Genomic DNA, 20,031 nt, shown 5'->3' with positions numbered 1-20,031 from the left:
ATACTTTAAGGTGGGTATTGGACCAATATTTTTGTATGTTACAAACATCAGCACAAACGTATAATACCCTCCCCACTATAGTGGTGTAGGGTATAAAAATGTCATAAACGTCTAAAATTGACTTGTAACCATTTGTATCGCACTGAAACTCAACAAAACTAACTGTTATTTAGAAATATATCCTTTTCCCAAATTTACCGAGGATCGGTCCATATTTGACCTATATAAAGCCTCATTTAGAAATTTTAGTTTTTTTTTACCAATAAATTGCTAAAATATTTTAGAATTATTGTAATATTCAACATAAAAGTTTCTTTATAAAAAATAAAATTTTATAAAAAGTAAAAATTTTAAAAATATACTCATGGTGTAGGGTATTATATGGTCGGACATGCCCGACTATACTTTCCTACTTGTTTTATTTCAAATTTTAACATACACATCCAATTAAACTTTTAATCATTTCATCTAAACCAAATTGACGTCAAATTATTAATAAACGAAACAAAATTATCAAAGTCTTAAAATAAATAAAATATCAAACATTGAAAATAAATAAATTAAAAAAAATATATATAATATATGTACGTATATTTTTGGTCATTAAATTTGCAAATATTTATTTATTATAGTTTTCATTAAAAACTGTTTTTGTTTATTTTTTCAATATTTATTTATAATGCATCAAATTTTTTGAAAAAAAAAAATATTTCTATTTAATTGATTTTGATGGAAACAACAGTGAATGACAAGAGAATGTAATAAATATTCTTGGTGTAATATAAGAAAAGAATTGTACTTTATATATATGATTGATGGATTAGTTGAAATTAAATATGAAGATGTTTACAGAAAAATCATATTGTTAAAATGTGAAATTTTATGTCATACCCAGGAATAACTTTGATAAGTAAAGAGCTAAAAAACAAATAATTCTATGCTCGCTTACAAAAATGAAGTTTAAGAAGTACCTGCAATTTCTCTTACAAAGAAGTTGTTGAGTACATTTTTTTTGCTATAACTAATAAAAAGAACCAGTGATAATACAACCCAGTGACTTTGCTTAGTTAGTCAAATGTTCTATTCACTGTACCACTTCTTAGTTTCTTTTGTAAATCACGATTATAAACACGCAATTAAATAAAATGTGCAAAATATATAACAATATATAAATCACTTCTATCTCAGATTAAAAGGAAGTCAGTACTAGAGTAATTCAAAGTAATGCAAACGATTGAAAAGAAAGTGGTTATATAAGTACAACCTATTACCGTTTTTTTGTTGCTCGGCACCACATCATTATTGCTAAAAGTACAGCAATGGTAGTCTAAAGAAGAACATTTGTTATCATAAGACTTATTCGAAACTTATGAGGGAGTATATGAAGTAACTAACTAACTAACAAACTAACTAACTAACTAACTAACTAACTAACTAACTAACTAACTAACTAACTAACTAACTAACTAACGAACTAGCACAGAGTTTACATGGACAGAGACAATCGGACGGATGGACAGAGCCGCATGGTAAAATTTAAGGTGGTTATAGGACCAATATTTTTGGGTGTTACAACAACATCAGCACAAACACAAATGAAACGTTGGGCATTTCGCAGCAGTCCCGAACTGACCACTTAACCTACCACTTGTGGTTGCCCCTAGCCACCTGACTACCCATGTGACCAACCATTTTAACATGGGCTTGTCCTACGAGAAAATCAATCAAATAGTCAAAAGACGGTCAAAAATAGTCAAATGATAGTAATCTCCAAATGGGTACTAAGAAGTCAGTCACATTACTAGCTATTTAACTGGCACTACTTTTCCTGTTATAAAACTAGGCAATTGAACAAAACATAGCAATTGAAGCCAACAGGTGGTAAGATATTAATGGAAATAAAGGTTAAAAATTTCAAGTGTCTACTCTCTAGAATACTATGAGACATCAATGTGACGATTGACCGGAAGAATATAAATTTGAGTCAACCAGATGGTGATATATTAGTAAACGGCAACAACCATTTCTCCAAAAGATGGGTAAAATAACTACTTTCGGAAGTTCAATAAAACGAAAGCAACTTTTAAGAGTATAATCTCTAGATTACTTGGAGACAGTAAAGAGACGATTGCCTCGGCTCTCGCTTACAAAGGGGACACTAAAGTGACGACTGTCTTCATTCTCGATTACAAAGAGTTTATTTAAGAGTATAATCTCTAGGTTACTTGAGGACAGTAAAGAGACAACTGTCTCTGCTCCCGCTTACAAAGAGGACTAAAGTGACGAATGTCTCCTCTTCCGATTACTAAGAGGACACTAAAGTGACGACTGTATTCATTTTCGATTACAAAGGGTACATTCGTGACGAATGACCCAAAACATACGAATTACAATCATCCAGGTGGTTAACTATTAGTGGAAATTACTGTCTTTTTCGTAAGCATTGACTCTTTGTCGAACTGCTGGGTTGGTTTAGTTGATTAAGTTAAGTTATTTTGGAATAATGTGAGGAATAGAAATACTCCGAATAAATTTTAGTTATTATCCCGCGATTAGCTTAACATTTTTGGAATTTTGAGACCAATATGGAAATATTGCAATATTTCATTGTACGGTAAACAAGATTTTCCATCGCTGATATAGAGAACTAAGGCTAACTTATAATGTAAGCTTATTGTTTAAAGTTAAATATTTTGAAAATTCCTGATTTACTTTTAAACGACAAAGTTCAGCATAGATTAGTATATTCATCTGTCCGTCAAACAAAGAAAAACAAAATTCGATTAAGCCATAATAAAAGTATACTTTCCAAATATCTGGTACTGTAAATATATGATATTTTATTTGTTAACAACTTTTTTATCTTGATTTGCAGTATTTCCTGAAACGAAAATATTTTCTGATGACGAAATATAAAATCCATTTATTTAATAAAATTTCCACTTAACTGTCAAATTTTATTTACAAAATATACAAATTTGGATTTATTTTTCTTTTAGCAAAAAAAAGTTATTTAATAATAACAAAATATTAACATTAAATACTTGGATCATTAATTTTAATATTTTTTGGCTTGTGCTGACCCAGAAAAATATTTAAAACATTTCTGTTTCTTTTTTTTTTATTTTCAACACTTGACGTTTTTTGAAAAAAATATATATACAATACTAGATATAGTAAAATATAATATAGTATTGGCGTCAACTTGTTTTTGTTAAATTATTAATAAATACACTCACACATGCATATGAATCTATCAATAAGTAAAACATTATAAACCATCAATTTGTTTATGATTTTATAATGTTGAAAGATTTATTTTTATAAACAAAATTTTGTTGAAATTTATTTATTTTTCTATGTATGTATGTGTACATACATATTTATTTATTATTTTTCGATTTATCTTGATATTCCTGTTAGCAAGTGTAATTTGCACTTTTTTCGGGTAAAATACGTAAATTTTCACAAATAAACATTTCACAACAATCAATTAATTTTGACATGAATTATTTTTTTTGTTTCTCTTTCATTTTATTGATAAACTTTTTTTTATGATTTTAAAAACAAAATAAATACAAATACATCCATACATATGTATATTTCTCACATTATTTGCCAAATGTATTTTGATGCTTTTTTTTATTCTTTTCTACATATTTAATTTGAAATGTTTATACATTTCGCGTGATTTTTTCAAAATGCTCTATTTTTTATAGAAATATCATGTGAGTTAAAAAAATCGAATAAATTACACTGAATATCAACAATTGACATTTATTTTTTCTAAATGATTTTTTTAGGATTTTTATTTCATTTTTTTACTTTATGTTGATTTCTCACTTTATTTTAACGAAAATACATTTTCACATTTATAAACATATTTTATTTTGTTATTTATAAATATTGTAAAAATTATGTGTAATTTTAATGATTTTATTTTTATGTTTTATGTTTATTTTCTTTTTTTAGATTTTGTAACAAAATTCTAAATTTACACATTCAAGACTATTCCGTGCTCAATGTTTCACGATCGCGTGTTTCTCCCCAACTGAACTGAGGTGATGGTATGCACATACTATACGAATGGATATATTTTTGAACTAAAAATCTTGTCGAATATTGAGAAAGCTAAAATGAAAGTGAATGTTTCTTTTTATTTTTAGTGAAAATTTTCTCATTTCGTAAGTTAAATGAGAATTTTCGACGAATTTTTAAAAACTAAGAGAAACATATAGGAATTTGTTTGTTTTAGATATTGAAGTGTATCTTTGAATATATTCCACTGATGTGACCCTATGTGATAGCAGAACATAAAAATAGTTTAAAAATTTGATTTTGTATGGAGATTATGTTTTATAAACCTTTTATAAAATAAAAATGTTGTTTGTGAATAAGGTGGTAAAAATATTACTGAATTGTTTAATGATAGGAAAACATTTGATCCTAGCTTCCATAAAAATAAACTTTTAATTTTTTAATCCATGCGTTTGTTATTATGAAAATAAAGTAAATTCATTTTCTGAAGTGGGTAGTGTCAGTTATTGACCGATCCACAAAAAAAAATTGGTAAAACGATTTTGATTTTTACAAAACATGTTTATGTTAAATAAATGAGAGGTAAAGACTTTTTCTAAAAGGGAATTTATACAGGGGACAGAGTAAATATAGACCGGTCCTCACAAAAGATTGTAGATAGATTTTAGCTCGTAAAGTAAAGATTAAAGTAGTGTCCGATCCATACAAAATTTGGTAGAGAGATGTTGGTTCTAACAAAACATGTTTAGGGAAGAGGGGGGACTATAGCCATTTTTTTAAGGTGCCCTTAAATTAAAACCTTTCGAAATTTCCTAATTCATATTATTTTTAAACTTTTCCCCATTGACCAAAAACGGCGATACTGCACCATCAATGGGTTCAATACTCCAAGGGGATGGGGTAGATTTGTATAACATAAAATATTACAAAAATAAAAACATATTTTACTGTTTTATTCTTTAATATTTCCAGCAAAGTACAATAAACAAGATATTTACTGTTTATTTCAAATAACTTTCACAAAAAGTTAAAAGAAATAATTACTGTTTTTTTTATTTCAACCAAATGTTGTTCTACATTACAAGCATTTTAAATATTTGGATAATGTGACCCAGATCAGTTCTGGGGTTTAGTTAAACATTTTTTGGGCTTCCAATTATGTTATCGAAAAAATTGTATGTCTTATAGTTCACTATTATTGACATTATATCACCAACCAATATACTTTTTTCTATCACAAAAACTAAAAAGGTTAGCGCAAAAAATACACACAGTGAAATATTTTCACAGCTCACATATGTAAAGTTATTATTTCAAACTTTTAGGGATGATAGATAATCGATTACTCGGTTTTCAAGTTATTCGCATTGACAGATGTGCCCCAATGAAGAATGATCCCCCTTCTACCCCATATTGATTCTCATCGCTGATACAGTAATAAGCATTGAAGACATTTTCTGAAAGGGAACTTACTATATGGGGGATAAGGTCAATTATGGACTGATCATCATTAAGGTTGGAATATAGAATTTCATCCTTAAGAAAAAGTTGAAATTTTTTGCCCATTTTCTAAAAGAAAGAAACCTTATTTGTTTAGATTTTTTAAGTTGTAATGAGATTTATTAAAAATAAAATTATGCTAAAAGCTTAAAAAAATTTCTAATATTTTCAGTAAAATAAGTATTAAGTTGGTTAGTTAGTTTGTTGGTTAGTTAGCTAGTTAGTTAGTTAGTTAGTTAGTTAGTTAGTTGGTTAGTTAGTTAGTTAGTTAATTAGTTAGTTAGTTAGTTATTTATTTATTAATTAGTTAGTTAGTTAGTTATTTATTTATTAATTAGTTAGTTAGTTACTTATTTAATTATTTAGTTAGTTAGTTAGTTAGTTAGTTAGTAGTTAGTTAGTTAGTTAGTTAGTTAGATAGATAGATAGATAGATAGATAGATAGATAGATAGATAGATAGATAGATAGATAGATAGATAGATAGATAGATAGATAGATAGATAGATAGATAGATAGATAGATAGATAGATAGATAGATAGATAGATAGATAGATAGATAGATAGATAGATAGATAGATAGATAGATAGATAGATAGATAGATAGATAGATAGATAGATAGATAGATAGATAGTTAGTTGTGCAAAATAGGTCCATAGGTCCTTTGACCTAAATATACTGATTACATTAACAACAAGTATGAACAAGTCGGACATATATTACCCTACACCAGTCAGTATATTAAAAAAGTGGATAATTTTAAAAAATAAAGCATTTAATTTGCTCTTTAACCGTAAAAATATGGGCCTATCCTTATAAATTTTGGTAAAGGAAGTTACGTCTACTTCAAAATTATTTATGTAAATTTTAATTGATTTATTATTAGAAATTATAAGTGAATTTTGACCTTCAAGACATTTTCTGAGGGGAGTTTGTATCGTGGCTAGGGTCAAATGAGGCCCGATCACTAAAAAAATTAGTGTCATTTATCGTTCTATAAAACTGAGTTTTGCAGATTTTTGTTGATATAATAGAACATTTAACGTAATTATGAGCCTAAAGGGGGTACGGTTGAATGGGGGCTAGGCGAAATAATGGAACCAAGAAAAGAGTATGTGCTAAATTTCATAAAATTATCTTGAAAATTGCGACTTGTAGCGTGCGCACAAGGTTTACATGGACACACAGACAGATAGACAGACAGACAGACAGACAGACAGACAGACAGACAGACGGACGGACGGACGGACGGACGGACGGACATAGCTAAATCGACTCAGAAAGTGATTCTGAGCCGAAGGTGGGTCTAGAACCAATATTGTTGGGTGTTAAAAATACCCTTCCCACTATAGTGGTGTAGGGTATAAAAATTTATACAGTTTTACAATTTAACCGCCAGTTATGGTCTTTGCTAAAAAAATCCTTCTGTGCTGTTGCAAAATAGCAGTTTTTTCCTTCATAAATTTCACACACAAACTGACCACGCTGTAATAAATTTAGCTTTTAAATTCTAACAAACAAAACTTTATGTTGCAGATATTCTTCAAATATGCTGATATTTATACTATGTGTGTATAAAATAGTTATTCATGTAACATAACATACATAAATATACATTTCTATGTTCATAAACATATTTACATGTATGTAAACTATACATTGTGTACACATCCATATACATAAGTTTTACAAGTGTTTGTTTTTTATATAAGTATACAAATACATTCATTAGAAACATTTTGTTGACAAAATTTATGGGCCGAACATGAGTATAGAATGTTTATTTTCTAATTAAATATAAGATTTACAATAACAGTGGCGGCGTCTGCTGTAATGTCGAATAATTAATAAGATTTTTAGACAAACAAAAATATATTTATACCTAAACGAATAAAAAAAAAAACAAAAAATATTTCTTTTATCGAAAATGTACGCAAAAAGTTTTTCGATCAAAATATTTCAACTACTGTAAAACAATTTAAACTTAATAAAATATTCAACTAGTTTTCAGCTTTATCCAATTTTTATTTAGTTTTATTTTTCTACATTTTTTTAATACTCTTGTGACAATTTAAACTTTGTTAGGATTTTTGCTCTTTTCATTGGTACACACGGCATAATCATAATCTAAGAAAAACTTTTTTTCATTTTTTTTTTTTTTTTTTTTGAGGAATTTGTTAAATCGAAACGATTATAGGATACCGTACTTCGACATAAGAAGCATCTTGAAAGAATAATTCATAAACATATACGAATAATTTATAAACATATACTATCAGATGATACAGATAACGATAAAATTTCTGTAAAAAGAAAATTTTCCTTAAAAATTATCTTATTAAATCTTGTTTTAGATAAAAAAAAACCTTTTTTTTAGAAAATTTTATATTAAAAGGTCGTGTGTTACTAGAAAATGGTTTGGAATTCATTAATTCATGTTTTTTACAAACCATAACTCAAACGCATTATAACCCACTATAGTAATGTAGGGCATTATAAACGAAAAGGTGATAAAATAGAAACATCATAAAGTTTTCGGTTTTTAGAGGATTTGTTGCTTAAATAAAAATAAGATTAAAGAGAAAAGACTTATTTTTAAATAAAATGCCATAAAATAAACGAACACAATTTTGAATAATAAAACGCCTTATATAGAAGTGACATAAATAAATCTTTAATCAGTAACAATATTTGCTTAAAATTCAAAACTTTTTCAATAATTAACTTGGAAAGAATAACGACAAGAAAGTAAATATTTTAATGAAAAAAATGTACAAATGTTTTCTCATAAAAATAATAAGTAAAGAATTAAAAAAAGAAAATTAAGTAAATAAAAAATTCGGAATTTAAGGAATAAGTACAAGACTTAAGGCTATAATGAGTATGTTTTAATTTAATGTGTGTGTGTAAGTAGTATGTTCAGTACCTCTCTTATATGCATAATTTCGTGACTTGGAAAACTTTTTCATTTATTTTTTTCCTTTTTTTTGTATTTCAGGAGATTGCGAAGCAACGAAAAAAAAATTGCACAAACATTAAGATTATGCCAAGAACAGAAGATACAGTTTGTTTAAAACAAGACAAGAACATGACACAAATAATATGGATTAAAGTTTAAAGTTTAAAAGGCGTAAAAATAGGCTAATTATGACAATATAATGCTTAAGCGCAAAGTTTAAACGAACTTAAAAAGCACAATTAAGTAGAGAATAAGTCTATAAGGTCACAAATAATGTGTAGCTGGTATATGAATTTTACTCAAGGGCACATGCTTAAGATGAATTTTAAGTCAAATGGCAGACTAAAAAAATCACTATTAGTTAATTAGTAGAATTTTTTATAGTTTTAAATAAGACTGTTTAAACTTAATTAGTTGTTGGGGATATCATAGGGATATTTCTTACAGCATGAACTAAAGTGTTTTCATGTTTATCTATGCAGCACAAAATAATTGATGTCATTCTTTATAAACGACATCTTAATCACATCTAAAATGCGAATATATTTTTTTCGATTTTAGAAACCAAATATTTCCTTACAAATGAGAACCCAGCTAAAAGTGAGAAAAGAGATGTAAAAAAGTCACTACAAATAACATATTCGAGGTACATCAAACTTTGGTGAAAAACCAATTAAATTAACGTAAGCATGTCATTGAACAATCATTGGATTTTTATTGCATCTATGAATAAGATTAGATACAGTTCATAGTTTTCAAAAATGACACGTAAATTTCATAGGTTTTTCACCAAAATTGGAAGTACTTCAAGTATGTTATTTGTGGTGAAAATTCTACTTCTTTTTCCTCACTTTTTTTGCTGGGTATAATTGTTCTGTTTCGTAGTTAAAATGGTGGTCTATGGTTGACACTTGGCAAAGTTTTTTTATATGATTTTTAAAAAATTGTTTTTTCTACACAGAAAAAAATGAAAATAAGTTTTAATTATCAAAATAATTGTATTAAGCAAGTTTTGCACCTATAACCAAAATGATGATATCAATTACCAAATTTGTAAAACGAATTTTTTTCAAATGACATATTAATCAGAACAATTAATGTCAATAATTGAGACAATATTTACTATTGATTATTTCATTAATAGTGTAAATTAAATATTTAATAAATATAAAATTAATGTTTTATTAATTTATTAATCAAATGAATTAAACTGTTTGGTAGAGAATTTTTTTTTTTAAATCAATTAAGAAGGTGATTAAAACAATCAAATTATTAATCGATCACACACAACGTTAAATGAATACTCGACATTTAACAATTGCGTTCAGCATTGAAAAAAATATCGCCTTATTGTCACAACTGAACATTTAAAGTGTTTCATAAACTCTCAAGAAACTTGAATATTATATGCCTAAAATTTTTTTAACTATTTAAGACTTATAAATATTTCTAGTACAAAAAATCAAAATAAAATATTAAAAAAACTGAAATAGAATAGAAGGTCAGAAATCAATCGAATCAATGAAAATTTAATCAAAATTGTTCACTTAGGTTTCAAACAACGAGATAATTAAGACAATTAAAATATTTTCTTTTTATCGAGAATTTGGTCAAAATTGTCTATCTATAGAGGGTTTTGTAAAATTTTATTATCAGAATCACTTTTAAAGCCGAACGATTTAGCCATGTCTTGCAATCCATCCAACTGTGTGTTTGTCTAAGTCTTGTGGACAAGCAAGTTTCAAGATAATTTAATAAAATATTTTTTGGCCAATCATATAATACCCTACACCTGTATACGAATAAAATGTGATTTAGTTTTCATAATGAAGCATTTAAGTTGAATTGTACCTTGCCTCAAATATACTTAAGTCATTTTCTTGTTTAATAACACTGTGGATATTTAAGTAAAATTTTGATGGGGCTTTTTATAGGGGCTAGGGTCAAATGAGGCCCTATAATTATAAAGTTCATCAGGCAGCTATAAAAACTTATCAACATAAAGAATTCATAAAGAATGAATTTTTCATAATATATTTATATGTATGTATGTTTGTATGAAATTGTTATATATTTTTATTAAATAAAATATTTATTATTTGTTAAGCAATTTAACATTTGCATATTTATAATACTTTATTTTAATATTTCGCTGACTATTTAAGTTTATTTAAAAAACAAATAAAAACAAGTAGGAAAGTATAGTCGGGCATGGCCGACCATATAATACCCTACACCATGAGTATATTTTTAAAATTTTTACTTTTTATAAAGAAACTTTTATGTTGAATATTTTTCCAAAATATTTAAGCAATTTATTGATAAAAAAAACTAAAATTTCAAATTGGGCCAATCCTCGGTAAATTAGGGAAAAGGATATATTTTTAAATAACAGTTAATTTTGTTGAGTTTCATTACGATACAAATGGTTACAAGTCAATTTTAGACGTTTAAGACATTTTTTGAAGGGGGGTTTGTATGGGGGCTAGGGTCAAATAAGGGCCGATCCTTACGAAAATCTGCAGTGTCATAAATACTTATGTAAAACTTATTTATGCCAATTTTTAGAGAGATAATAGAATATTTGACGTAATTATGGCATAAAAATAAAATCGGGGGGTACGGTTGTATGGGGGCTAGGTGAAATAATGGACCGATTTCAACCATTTTCAATAGGCTTCGTCCCTGTGCCAAAAAACATGCTTGGTCCAAATTTCATCAAATTATCTTGAAAATTGCGGCCTGTACCTTGCGCACAAGGTTTACATGGACAGCCAGCCAGCCAGCCGGACAGACGGACGGACGGACGGACATGTCTTAATCGACTCAGAAAATGAGTCGATTAAGATTTTTGTATGTTACAAACATCAGCACAAACGTATAATACCCTCCCCACAATAGTGGTCTAGGGTATAATATATAGTCGGTCATAGCCGGATACTGAAAGTGATTTTGAGTTTAGTCCTACGTCCTACGTGATTTTGAGTTTAGTCTACGTCCATTACGTATCACATACAATGGACACCAACCTATTTCAAACGTTTGTTCCCACAGTCTGTGGGGTATATGTTGTTTTCGGCAACAGCACCGAACTTATCGCGTCTGTCTGTTACTCTATCCGTCTTTCCGTCTATGTGTTTGTTAAAATGTTTAGAGTTTAGAAACCCAAGATATCTGCGAGATCCGAATCTTAAATAATTATGTTAAAGATGCTTTCGAGAAGATCGCTATTTAAAATCATCAAAATCGGTCAATAAATAACGAAGATAAAAGCAGAGCGAAAGAAGCATTAATATGTCGTTATTAACTATAAACATGAAACAAAGGAGCATTGACTAGATGAGAACAATTAAAATTGAACATTTCAATAGTTTTTCTTTAATCAGAAGATATATTTTGAAATTTTTAGAAAATTATATCTAGAACAAGTAAGAGTGTTTGTGTGTTATGAACATCAGCACAAACGCACTTTAATGAAGTAGGGTACAAATAAATCTGTATGTAGTACTTATGTATGTATTTATGTATATTTCTATGTGTATTGTAATGCTAACTATAACAAAAAAAAAATGATTTTCATTATGTTATATTAGTTTAAATAAAATTAATATTTGTAGATTTTTTAGTCAAATTTCATCTAAAAAAACTAAAGTTTTTAATTGACTTCTTCTGCTAATTATTTATTTATGCTTACGCTTTATGTGGCAACTAAAAATATGATATATTTATATTTTAATATTTTTTAATGAATTTTATATTATTTGCTGTAAAAAAGCTAAAATACTTTTAAATAAATATTATTTTTAAATGCAACAATTTTTTTATTTCTAATGCGCTTAAATACCAGAAATTTTTTAATATATAAAAATACAAAATTATTTAAAAAATTATTATGTTTTTATAGATGTTAATTTTTTTTATGATAATATACATATGGACGAATGTTGTTTTATAGCTGACCTACTGTTTAAATGTAAGGTGTGTTAAGTTCGTTATATTGAAACCAGCGGTTGTTTCGAATGATCTTGAAATACGTATTAAACCTACCACCAACATTCAAGGTTAGCTAATCACCTTGAATGTTGGTGGTAGGTTTAATACGTATTTCAAGATCATTCTAGATCTTCAATGAAGTCAATTGTCAACCCATAGATTACCTAGAGACAGACAAAAAGCTTAAGTGGACACTAAAGTGATGATTATCTTTACTTTCGTTTACAGCCGTGACGAAAGAGGAAATGGATCCAACCGGGTGGTTAGATATCGCTGCCTTTTTCGTATGCATTGACTCTTTGTTAAACTGTTGGGTAGTTGTGGAGAATGTAAAATAATTTTTTTTAATGTTTAAGTATTTATTCAAATTTACATTCTGATATATGTTATTTCTTTACTGTCTTTTTCAAGTTTTCTATTTGTGAAATAAACAAAATTTAGTAAATCATCTAAAAATTCGCCAATGCCGCCTTGGACAATTTTATACTTTTTATAAATTAATGAAATAAACGCCTGCTATGTATAATTTTAGTATAATATTTTTTTTTCAATTTGTTTATGTGTATATTTTTGGGGTTTTTTTTTTAAATATCATATACATATGGGCAATTTCGTATCAAGTAAAAATGCACCAAGACAAGTATTATTAGAAAGTACGTCAATCATTATCAGTCAAAAACTGCCGGAGTTAGAGAAGTTCTTTCGGTTCAGAACTTCTATATAGCCATTTTTTTCAAATGAGTGTAACTTTTCACCTATTGGTCTTAACAAAAATTGTCCAAAAGTGTTAAGATAGCCGATAGGTGAAAAGTTCTACTTATTTCAAAAAACCCCTTTATGGACAAAGTGTCCTATTTTTTCAGTTTTTGGTCAATAGAGCTATAGCTGGATTACAATCCAATAACACGTTTGGTGTAAAGTTTATCCAATTTTTTTTTTTTTAATTGACACGAAATTTCTCATATACATATGTAAATTGTTAATATGCAACACTTCAATAGATGTGGGCCACCAACAAACTCACTACTCATACAGCATTCATATTTTCTGTTAAATATTAAATTAGTGCAGTTCTGGTCATTAAATTGAATTAGATTTTATATGTTTGCTTAAAAATTTCTAAATATATAAAAAAAATGTTAGGTTTAGTTAAAAATTTAAGAAAACTTTAAAAATAAATGCAGTGTAAGTAGGTACCCAACCATCGCAGTGACTTCTACTTACATAATAACTTACCTTTCAGTGACTACTACCCACCGTTTACATTTCCTTTCTACCCCGAGGATCCGCCCTTACATATGTATATACGTTTGTCAACCCATTTTGTAATTTCCACAATATAATTTGCGGATCTGACTTATGAGGTCGATTTAGCCTTATTCGTCCGTCTGTCCGTCCGTCTGTCCGTCTGTCAGTCTGTCTGTCTGTCTGTCTGTCTGTTGAAGTAAATCAAATTTATTTGTGAATAAGGGGATAAATATTTTAAGCAATTATTACATTTTATCATTTAAAATATATAAGTGGCCATACACACAAACGTAAACTTATTAAATTAAAAAGCTATTAACAGATACAAGAACCACTTTAATTTTGTTTTTAACTTTAGGTGTATGTACTTGGTACATAAAAACACTTAATAAAATCACTTTTTTCAAACATCATTAAGCAAATTTTTTCATTTTATTTTATTAGAATTATTTTTTTTTCCATTGCAATCATTAAATTCCTCTTATATTTTTAATTTATATTCATTAGTGAAGCTAATTTTATATATCTAACACCATTAACATTTGCATAAAATCTTTCGTTCACATAGAAAGTAAAATAAGAAAAAAATGACAAAAACAAAAAACACATAAAAAGTATAAAATATTAAGTGCAATAGTGCAATAAAATCATTTCATATACACTACTTGCCTTAATGATGTTTTTCATAGCATTTGCATTATTTAAGTACTTAAAATATGTAGATTTGAGAAAATATGAAAATGCTGAAAATAGTGAGAAAGAAGAATCAACCAGAAATATTTTGCTTGAAAATCTGCATTTGTAATTTAATTATGAATTAATTACGAGCATGTACAAAAAAATCTACAAAATAATTATTTGCTACACTGCGAGACGGAAAATAAAATTGTAATAATTGTGCTAATATTATCTTTAACACTTATTCACTGTTAAGTTTAAGTGCTCATTAACATTACAAAGAAAAAAATTTAATTAAGGTTTTAAAAAGATTTGGAAAATATATATAAAATTTTATTTACGAACAGTAATGCGAAAATATATATACTTTGTAGATTTAAAGGAATATTGATAATCATTTGTTCAATATCGAAATACCTATTAAGAGAGGACTAAGAACAAGCTATCTATTACATCACTGATAAAACATAACAATCATAATGCACATATTAATGTAGTTTACATATAACATTTTACAACCCCTTATATAAAACACAAAATTTTATTTAACAAACCAAAATACAAATGTAATTCCCCTCTTTAAAATAAATCGAAATAAATTCCCTTACTTAACTGAATTTATCCAAATGTCATGCAGCATTTAAACTCTTTTTATCATATTGACATTTTGTATAAAAACTCAATGATAAGGATCCCTTTTAGCAAAAAACAACAAAACATATACAATGAAAACGAAAAACTCAAACTGAAATGTAGAATTTAAGTTGTCCATAGAAATTTTCTACTTAAATACTCAATTCTTAAAGCATCTTTTGAAAATAATAATCTTTCCATCATTTATTTACAAAAATATTATATATGTATGTATGTGTACATATTTACACATTTCAATATATTTATACATACATATGCATAAATATATTCAATGTACCCAGCAGGTCTGGGACATTATAAAAAAGTCAACATTTTAAACTAATATACAGATCTCAAGATAAAGATCAATAGTCAGGATTATTATTTATAATTTTTACTGTTTTATCAGAATAATCTAGACTACAAACTGATCAATAGTCAAGACCATAGACAAATGGTAAGGCTAATCTGTAGTCAAGACTATAGACAATAGACTAATCTATAGTCAAGACTATAGACTAATGTGTCCTTAGTCAAGAACATAGACTATCCATAGTCAAGACCATAGACTTATAATAGTCAAGACCATAGACTTATAATAATCAAGACCATAGACTAATCTATAGTCAATACTATAGACTAATATATAGTCATGACTATAGACTAATCTTAAGTTATGACTATAAACTAATCTATAGACTAATCTTTAGTTAAAACAATAGGCTAATCTATAGTCAAGACTATAGACTAATTTATAGTCTATCTATAGTCAAGACCATAGACTAATCTATAGTCAAGACCATAGACTAATCTTTAGTCAAGACTATAGAGCAATCTATAGTCAAGACTATAGAGTAATCTATAGTCAAGACTATAGACTAATCTATAGTCAAAACTATAGACTAATCTATAGTTAAGACTACAGACATGCTAATCTATAGTTAAAACTATAGCCATGCTAATCTATAGTCAAGACTATAGACTAATCTATAGTCAAGACTATAGACTAATCTATAGTCAAGACTACAGACTAATCTATAGTCAAGACTATAGATTAATCAATAGTCAAGACCATAGTGTAATCTATAGTCAAGTCTATCGAGTAATCTGTAGTCAAGACTATAGACTAATCTATAGTCAAGACTATATACTAATCTATAGTCAAGACTATAGACTAATCTATAGTCAAGACTATAGAGTAATCTATATACAAGACTATAGAGTAATCTATAGTCAAGATTATAGAGTAATCTATAGTCAAGACTATAGACTAATCTATAGTCAAGACTATAGACTAATCTATAGTCAAGACTGTAGACTAATCTATAGTCATGACTATCAAATAGACCTCTAGTATATACTATTAGCAGTTCTCTAGTCCGGCATATAGTCTGAACTATTGTGGGGACCAAAGACTAGTTTATATCAAAGACTGATCTATTTTCAAGATTATAGACGAATTATAGTCAAACTATAGATTATTCTTTAGTTAAGACAGATCAGAAGTCTAAATTCGATGTAACACTGATCTATTATCGATCTACAGTCAAGATTGATCTAAGGTCCCTTTCTTATATTGTCAAGACTATATCTAAAGTCAAATCTATATACTGATCTATAGTCAAGACAATAGACTGATATGTTATCAGTACAATTGACTGATCTATATTTAAGATTAAAGAATGATAAAAATTCGACACTGTTATCTACCTAAAGTCAAAAGAGTTGCTGGGTATGTACATATGTATAAAAAACAATGACAGACTCACACAACAATAAAGTGCGTGATGTAGTCTGTATTGATGTTAAACTCACGTACTTCTAATACAATAGAATAATGATGTAAATGTTTATAAACAAAAACATGCTACGTTTTTTCTTTCTTTATTCTGTATTCGCCCTTACATTCTTGGTACAAAAGTTTTACACGAGCAAATTTTTGACAACTCTACTTTAGTGTAAAAATATTATTAGTTTGTTTTAACGTTTGTCATATTAAAACATGAGCAAAACTTATAAAAACTACTTATTAAAATTAAATCATCTTTTCCAAAATACAACAATTAGCATTGACAGTATTGTACATAAATTATTTTCGTACAGAAAGCAGTATAACATGTGGTCGTTTAAGACCATGATCTATACTTGCTTTTCATATTATTGATGATTTGTTGTAAGTATAGATTTTTTTTTCGTTTATCAACAAAAATAAAACTCTATGACGACAAAATTGTTGATGCTGGAAAATAAATGTTCAGAAAATGAAATTTTAAGACAATGTAAGTAACAAAAAAACAAACATTGTTAGCAGCAATGTGTTGCTTTAAATGGGTTGATGGACTTGAAAAGTACAAATTTGTTGGCGAAATTCTTTGGAACAAAAAAAAAAAGCTTCCTACAGAGAATAAAAAGACATGCTGTATAAGAGCTAAACAGTGATTTTGAGTGTTTTATAATGAAATCACTGTGTCGTCTTTAGTATTAGGGTGGATTTTGTAAAACAAAATATTTTTATTTTTTTTTTTTAATAATTATTGGTATTATTAAAAACATATCGAGTTTTTGTTGTATTAGCTAAAAAAATCTCTTTTTATTTAAAAATTTTATTTTGTTATGAACCACCCTACTTTAGCACTTTATCTTAATATACAGAACAGTCGTGTAGATTATAAAATCTTATGTAGGATTATTTTGGTCATGACATAGTAGTTATTCAAATGCAGCAAGTACATGGTTAAGAAGTATTCTATATAGTTTTCATTATAATGATTCATATGCCAATTCAATCAATATTTTCTTAAGATTTAATATTACCTAGAAGTTTACAACCCCCCGGGCAATTTACCTAGTCCTTGCATAAATTAAAAAGAGGTGGAATCAAAGCAGCACATAATCTGGTACTACGGGTGGCCGGTTGCTCGCAGGACTATGCCCTGGCTGATCAGTTGGTTGAGGTTTCTTCTGGATCCACGTAGTTGCTATGGATGACGGTTGCTTGATTAAAAGACAGAAAAACATTGAATGTGATTTTCATGATATATTTCTATTATCGTTCCTAGATGCTGGAGCGGTACGAATTACAAATAATAATAAAAAGATTGGGTCTACGAGGTGGAGTTTTCTGATGTCTACTTGCATTATATAGAGAGAATGGAGTAACAGATGGATTTGACTGATAGAGTGGCGAAGTAAAAGGATGGACATGGTGCAAGTTCTTCACTGGTTGAGTGTAGTTTCCAGTTCTTATATATTCAAGCCAAACTACAAGAGAAGACACTGTGCAACACTTTAAATAGAAAATGTGAGCAAAAAAAAAAAAAAAACTATGTAAACAATTATAGCCACAAAAAGCCATACCAAACTTTATGACTTTTTTTGGTAGTTTCTACACGTTGAGACAGTTTGACGCAATAATTTCTGTTTTTGCTTCTAAATTGTCCCATTTTTTTTTTTTTTTTTTCTTTGACTTCGAATGAAGTAAACAAGAAAAGAATCTAATACAAAAGAGAAAAAAGAATCCAATCATTTAGTCACAGTAAAGTGAATAACTAGAGTTGATATTTGCAATGATAATGTATGAGTACTAAAAGTAGCAGAGTGTGGCAATGATGGATGAGTTTGGCTTTGACAATACGCAGACACTTATACATGCAATCACATAGATAAAAAACACTCACACACACACACACACACACACACACAGAGAGAGACAGATTCCAATAAACTGCAAAAATGAAGTTAAACTTTTGAAAGCTGTTTTATTTGCAACACCAGACACTTCAACACTGTTGCCATAGAAATGTAATATATATTTTTTTCAAGTTAAATTTTGAAAATTTTCGTCAGTAATCTGATCATCAATGTGTTTTAGCAATTATATTATTTTTTTCTTTTTCGTTAAGTTTAATTTCAGCGCAATAATAAATTGCTACAAAAATTTGTTTTTAATTAAAAACAAATAATAATAGAACTCTTGAGATTTTTGTTTCAAAACAATATTTTATTATTAATTTTTTTCCATTTAGTTTTGATATTTTTATATTTTGTTATTTTTATAGTGCTTCTGTATGTGTGTGTAAGTTATTGTCGGTTGGTTCCTTTTTATTTTCGTATTATTGCTGCTTAATGGTTGGTTTGCTGTGAAAGCAACAGCAACATATTTTATTATTATTTTTTCTTTTACTCTTTTTTATTTGTTTTGTTTTAATTTTAGTTTTTGTTGTTGTCATTTCTGTGATTACAATTTGTAACTGACTGACAATAATTTAAAAAGAGAGAGAGAAAGACTAGTAGTAGAGGGAAGAAGGTAAAGCAAGGTTATATATATAGAGTTTATTAAAAAAAAAACAAAAACGTCAAGGGCACTAGAACAGGAAGCGGATATGACATGTTTAATGTGAAACAGATGCGCTCAATCACTTGAATTGGCCAAAGAATAATATTTAACAATGAAAACTTTAATGAAATGGTTAAATTTAAGATGAAATGATAAACTCAGTTCATTAAATAAAATATTTGTATCGTTTATTATACCCACCATCAAAAAAGATGGGGGGTATATTGATTTTGCCATTCCGTGTGTAACACATCGAAATATTGCTCTAAGACCCCATAAAGTATGTATATTCTGGGACCTCGTAAGATTCTAAGACGATGTAGCCATGTCCGTCCGTCTGTCCATCTGTCCATCAGTCCGTCTGTCCGTCTGTCTGTTTTTGGCACGATAGCGTCCACAAAATAAGAGATATTGAGATGAAATTTTTCCAAAATATATTTTATTGATCAGAAATGTTTGGTATTGAAAATGGGCAAAATCGGTCAACGATTTCACATAGCCCCCATACAAATGTACCCCCGAAATACTGTATAAATAGATTCAAATATTCACAAATTCGTTTTTTATGAAGCAAATACCACAAAATTTCGCATAGGTCAGTTTTTTGACGTCTGCAAAATAATTCTGCATTATGGCTGACATAGGAC

At 27.9% G+C, this 20,031-nt stretch overlaps 1 long non-coding RNA gene across 1 annotated transcript in view; it reads right to left on the bottom strand.

Moving 5' to 3' along the window:
• Positions 1 to 3,872, bottom strand: part of LOC124419785 — a 13,971-nt gene extending 10,099 nt beyond the window's left edge. The window contains exon 1 of the long non-coding RNA XR_006940810.1: positions 3,240 to 3,872. This is a non-coding gene — a long non-coding RNA (uncharacterized LOC124419785). The remainder of the gene's footprint in view (positions 1 to 3,239) is intronic.
• Positions 3,873 to 20,031: the final 16,159 nt, after the last annotated feature.

Source organism: Lucilia cuprina, chromosome 4 (assembly GCF_022045245.1).
Source record: "Lucilia cuprina isolate Lc7/37 chromosome 4, ASM2204524v1, whole genome shotgun sequence".
In the NCBI taxonomy this organism is placed as follows: Eukaryota; Metazoa; Arthropoda; class Insecta; order Diptera; family Calliphoridae; genus Lucilia; species Lucilia cuprina.
This window is presented reverse-complemented; position numbering and strand designations above follow the sequence as displayed.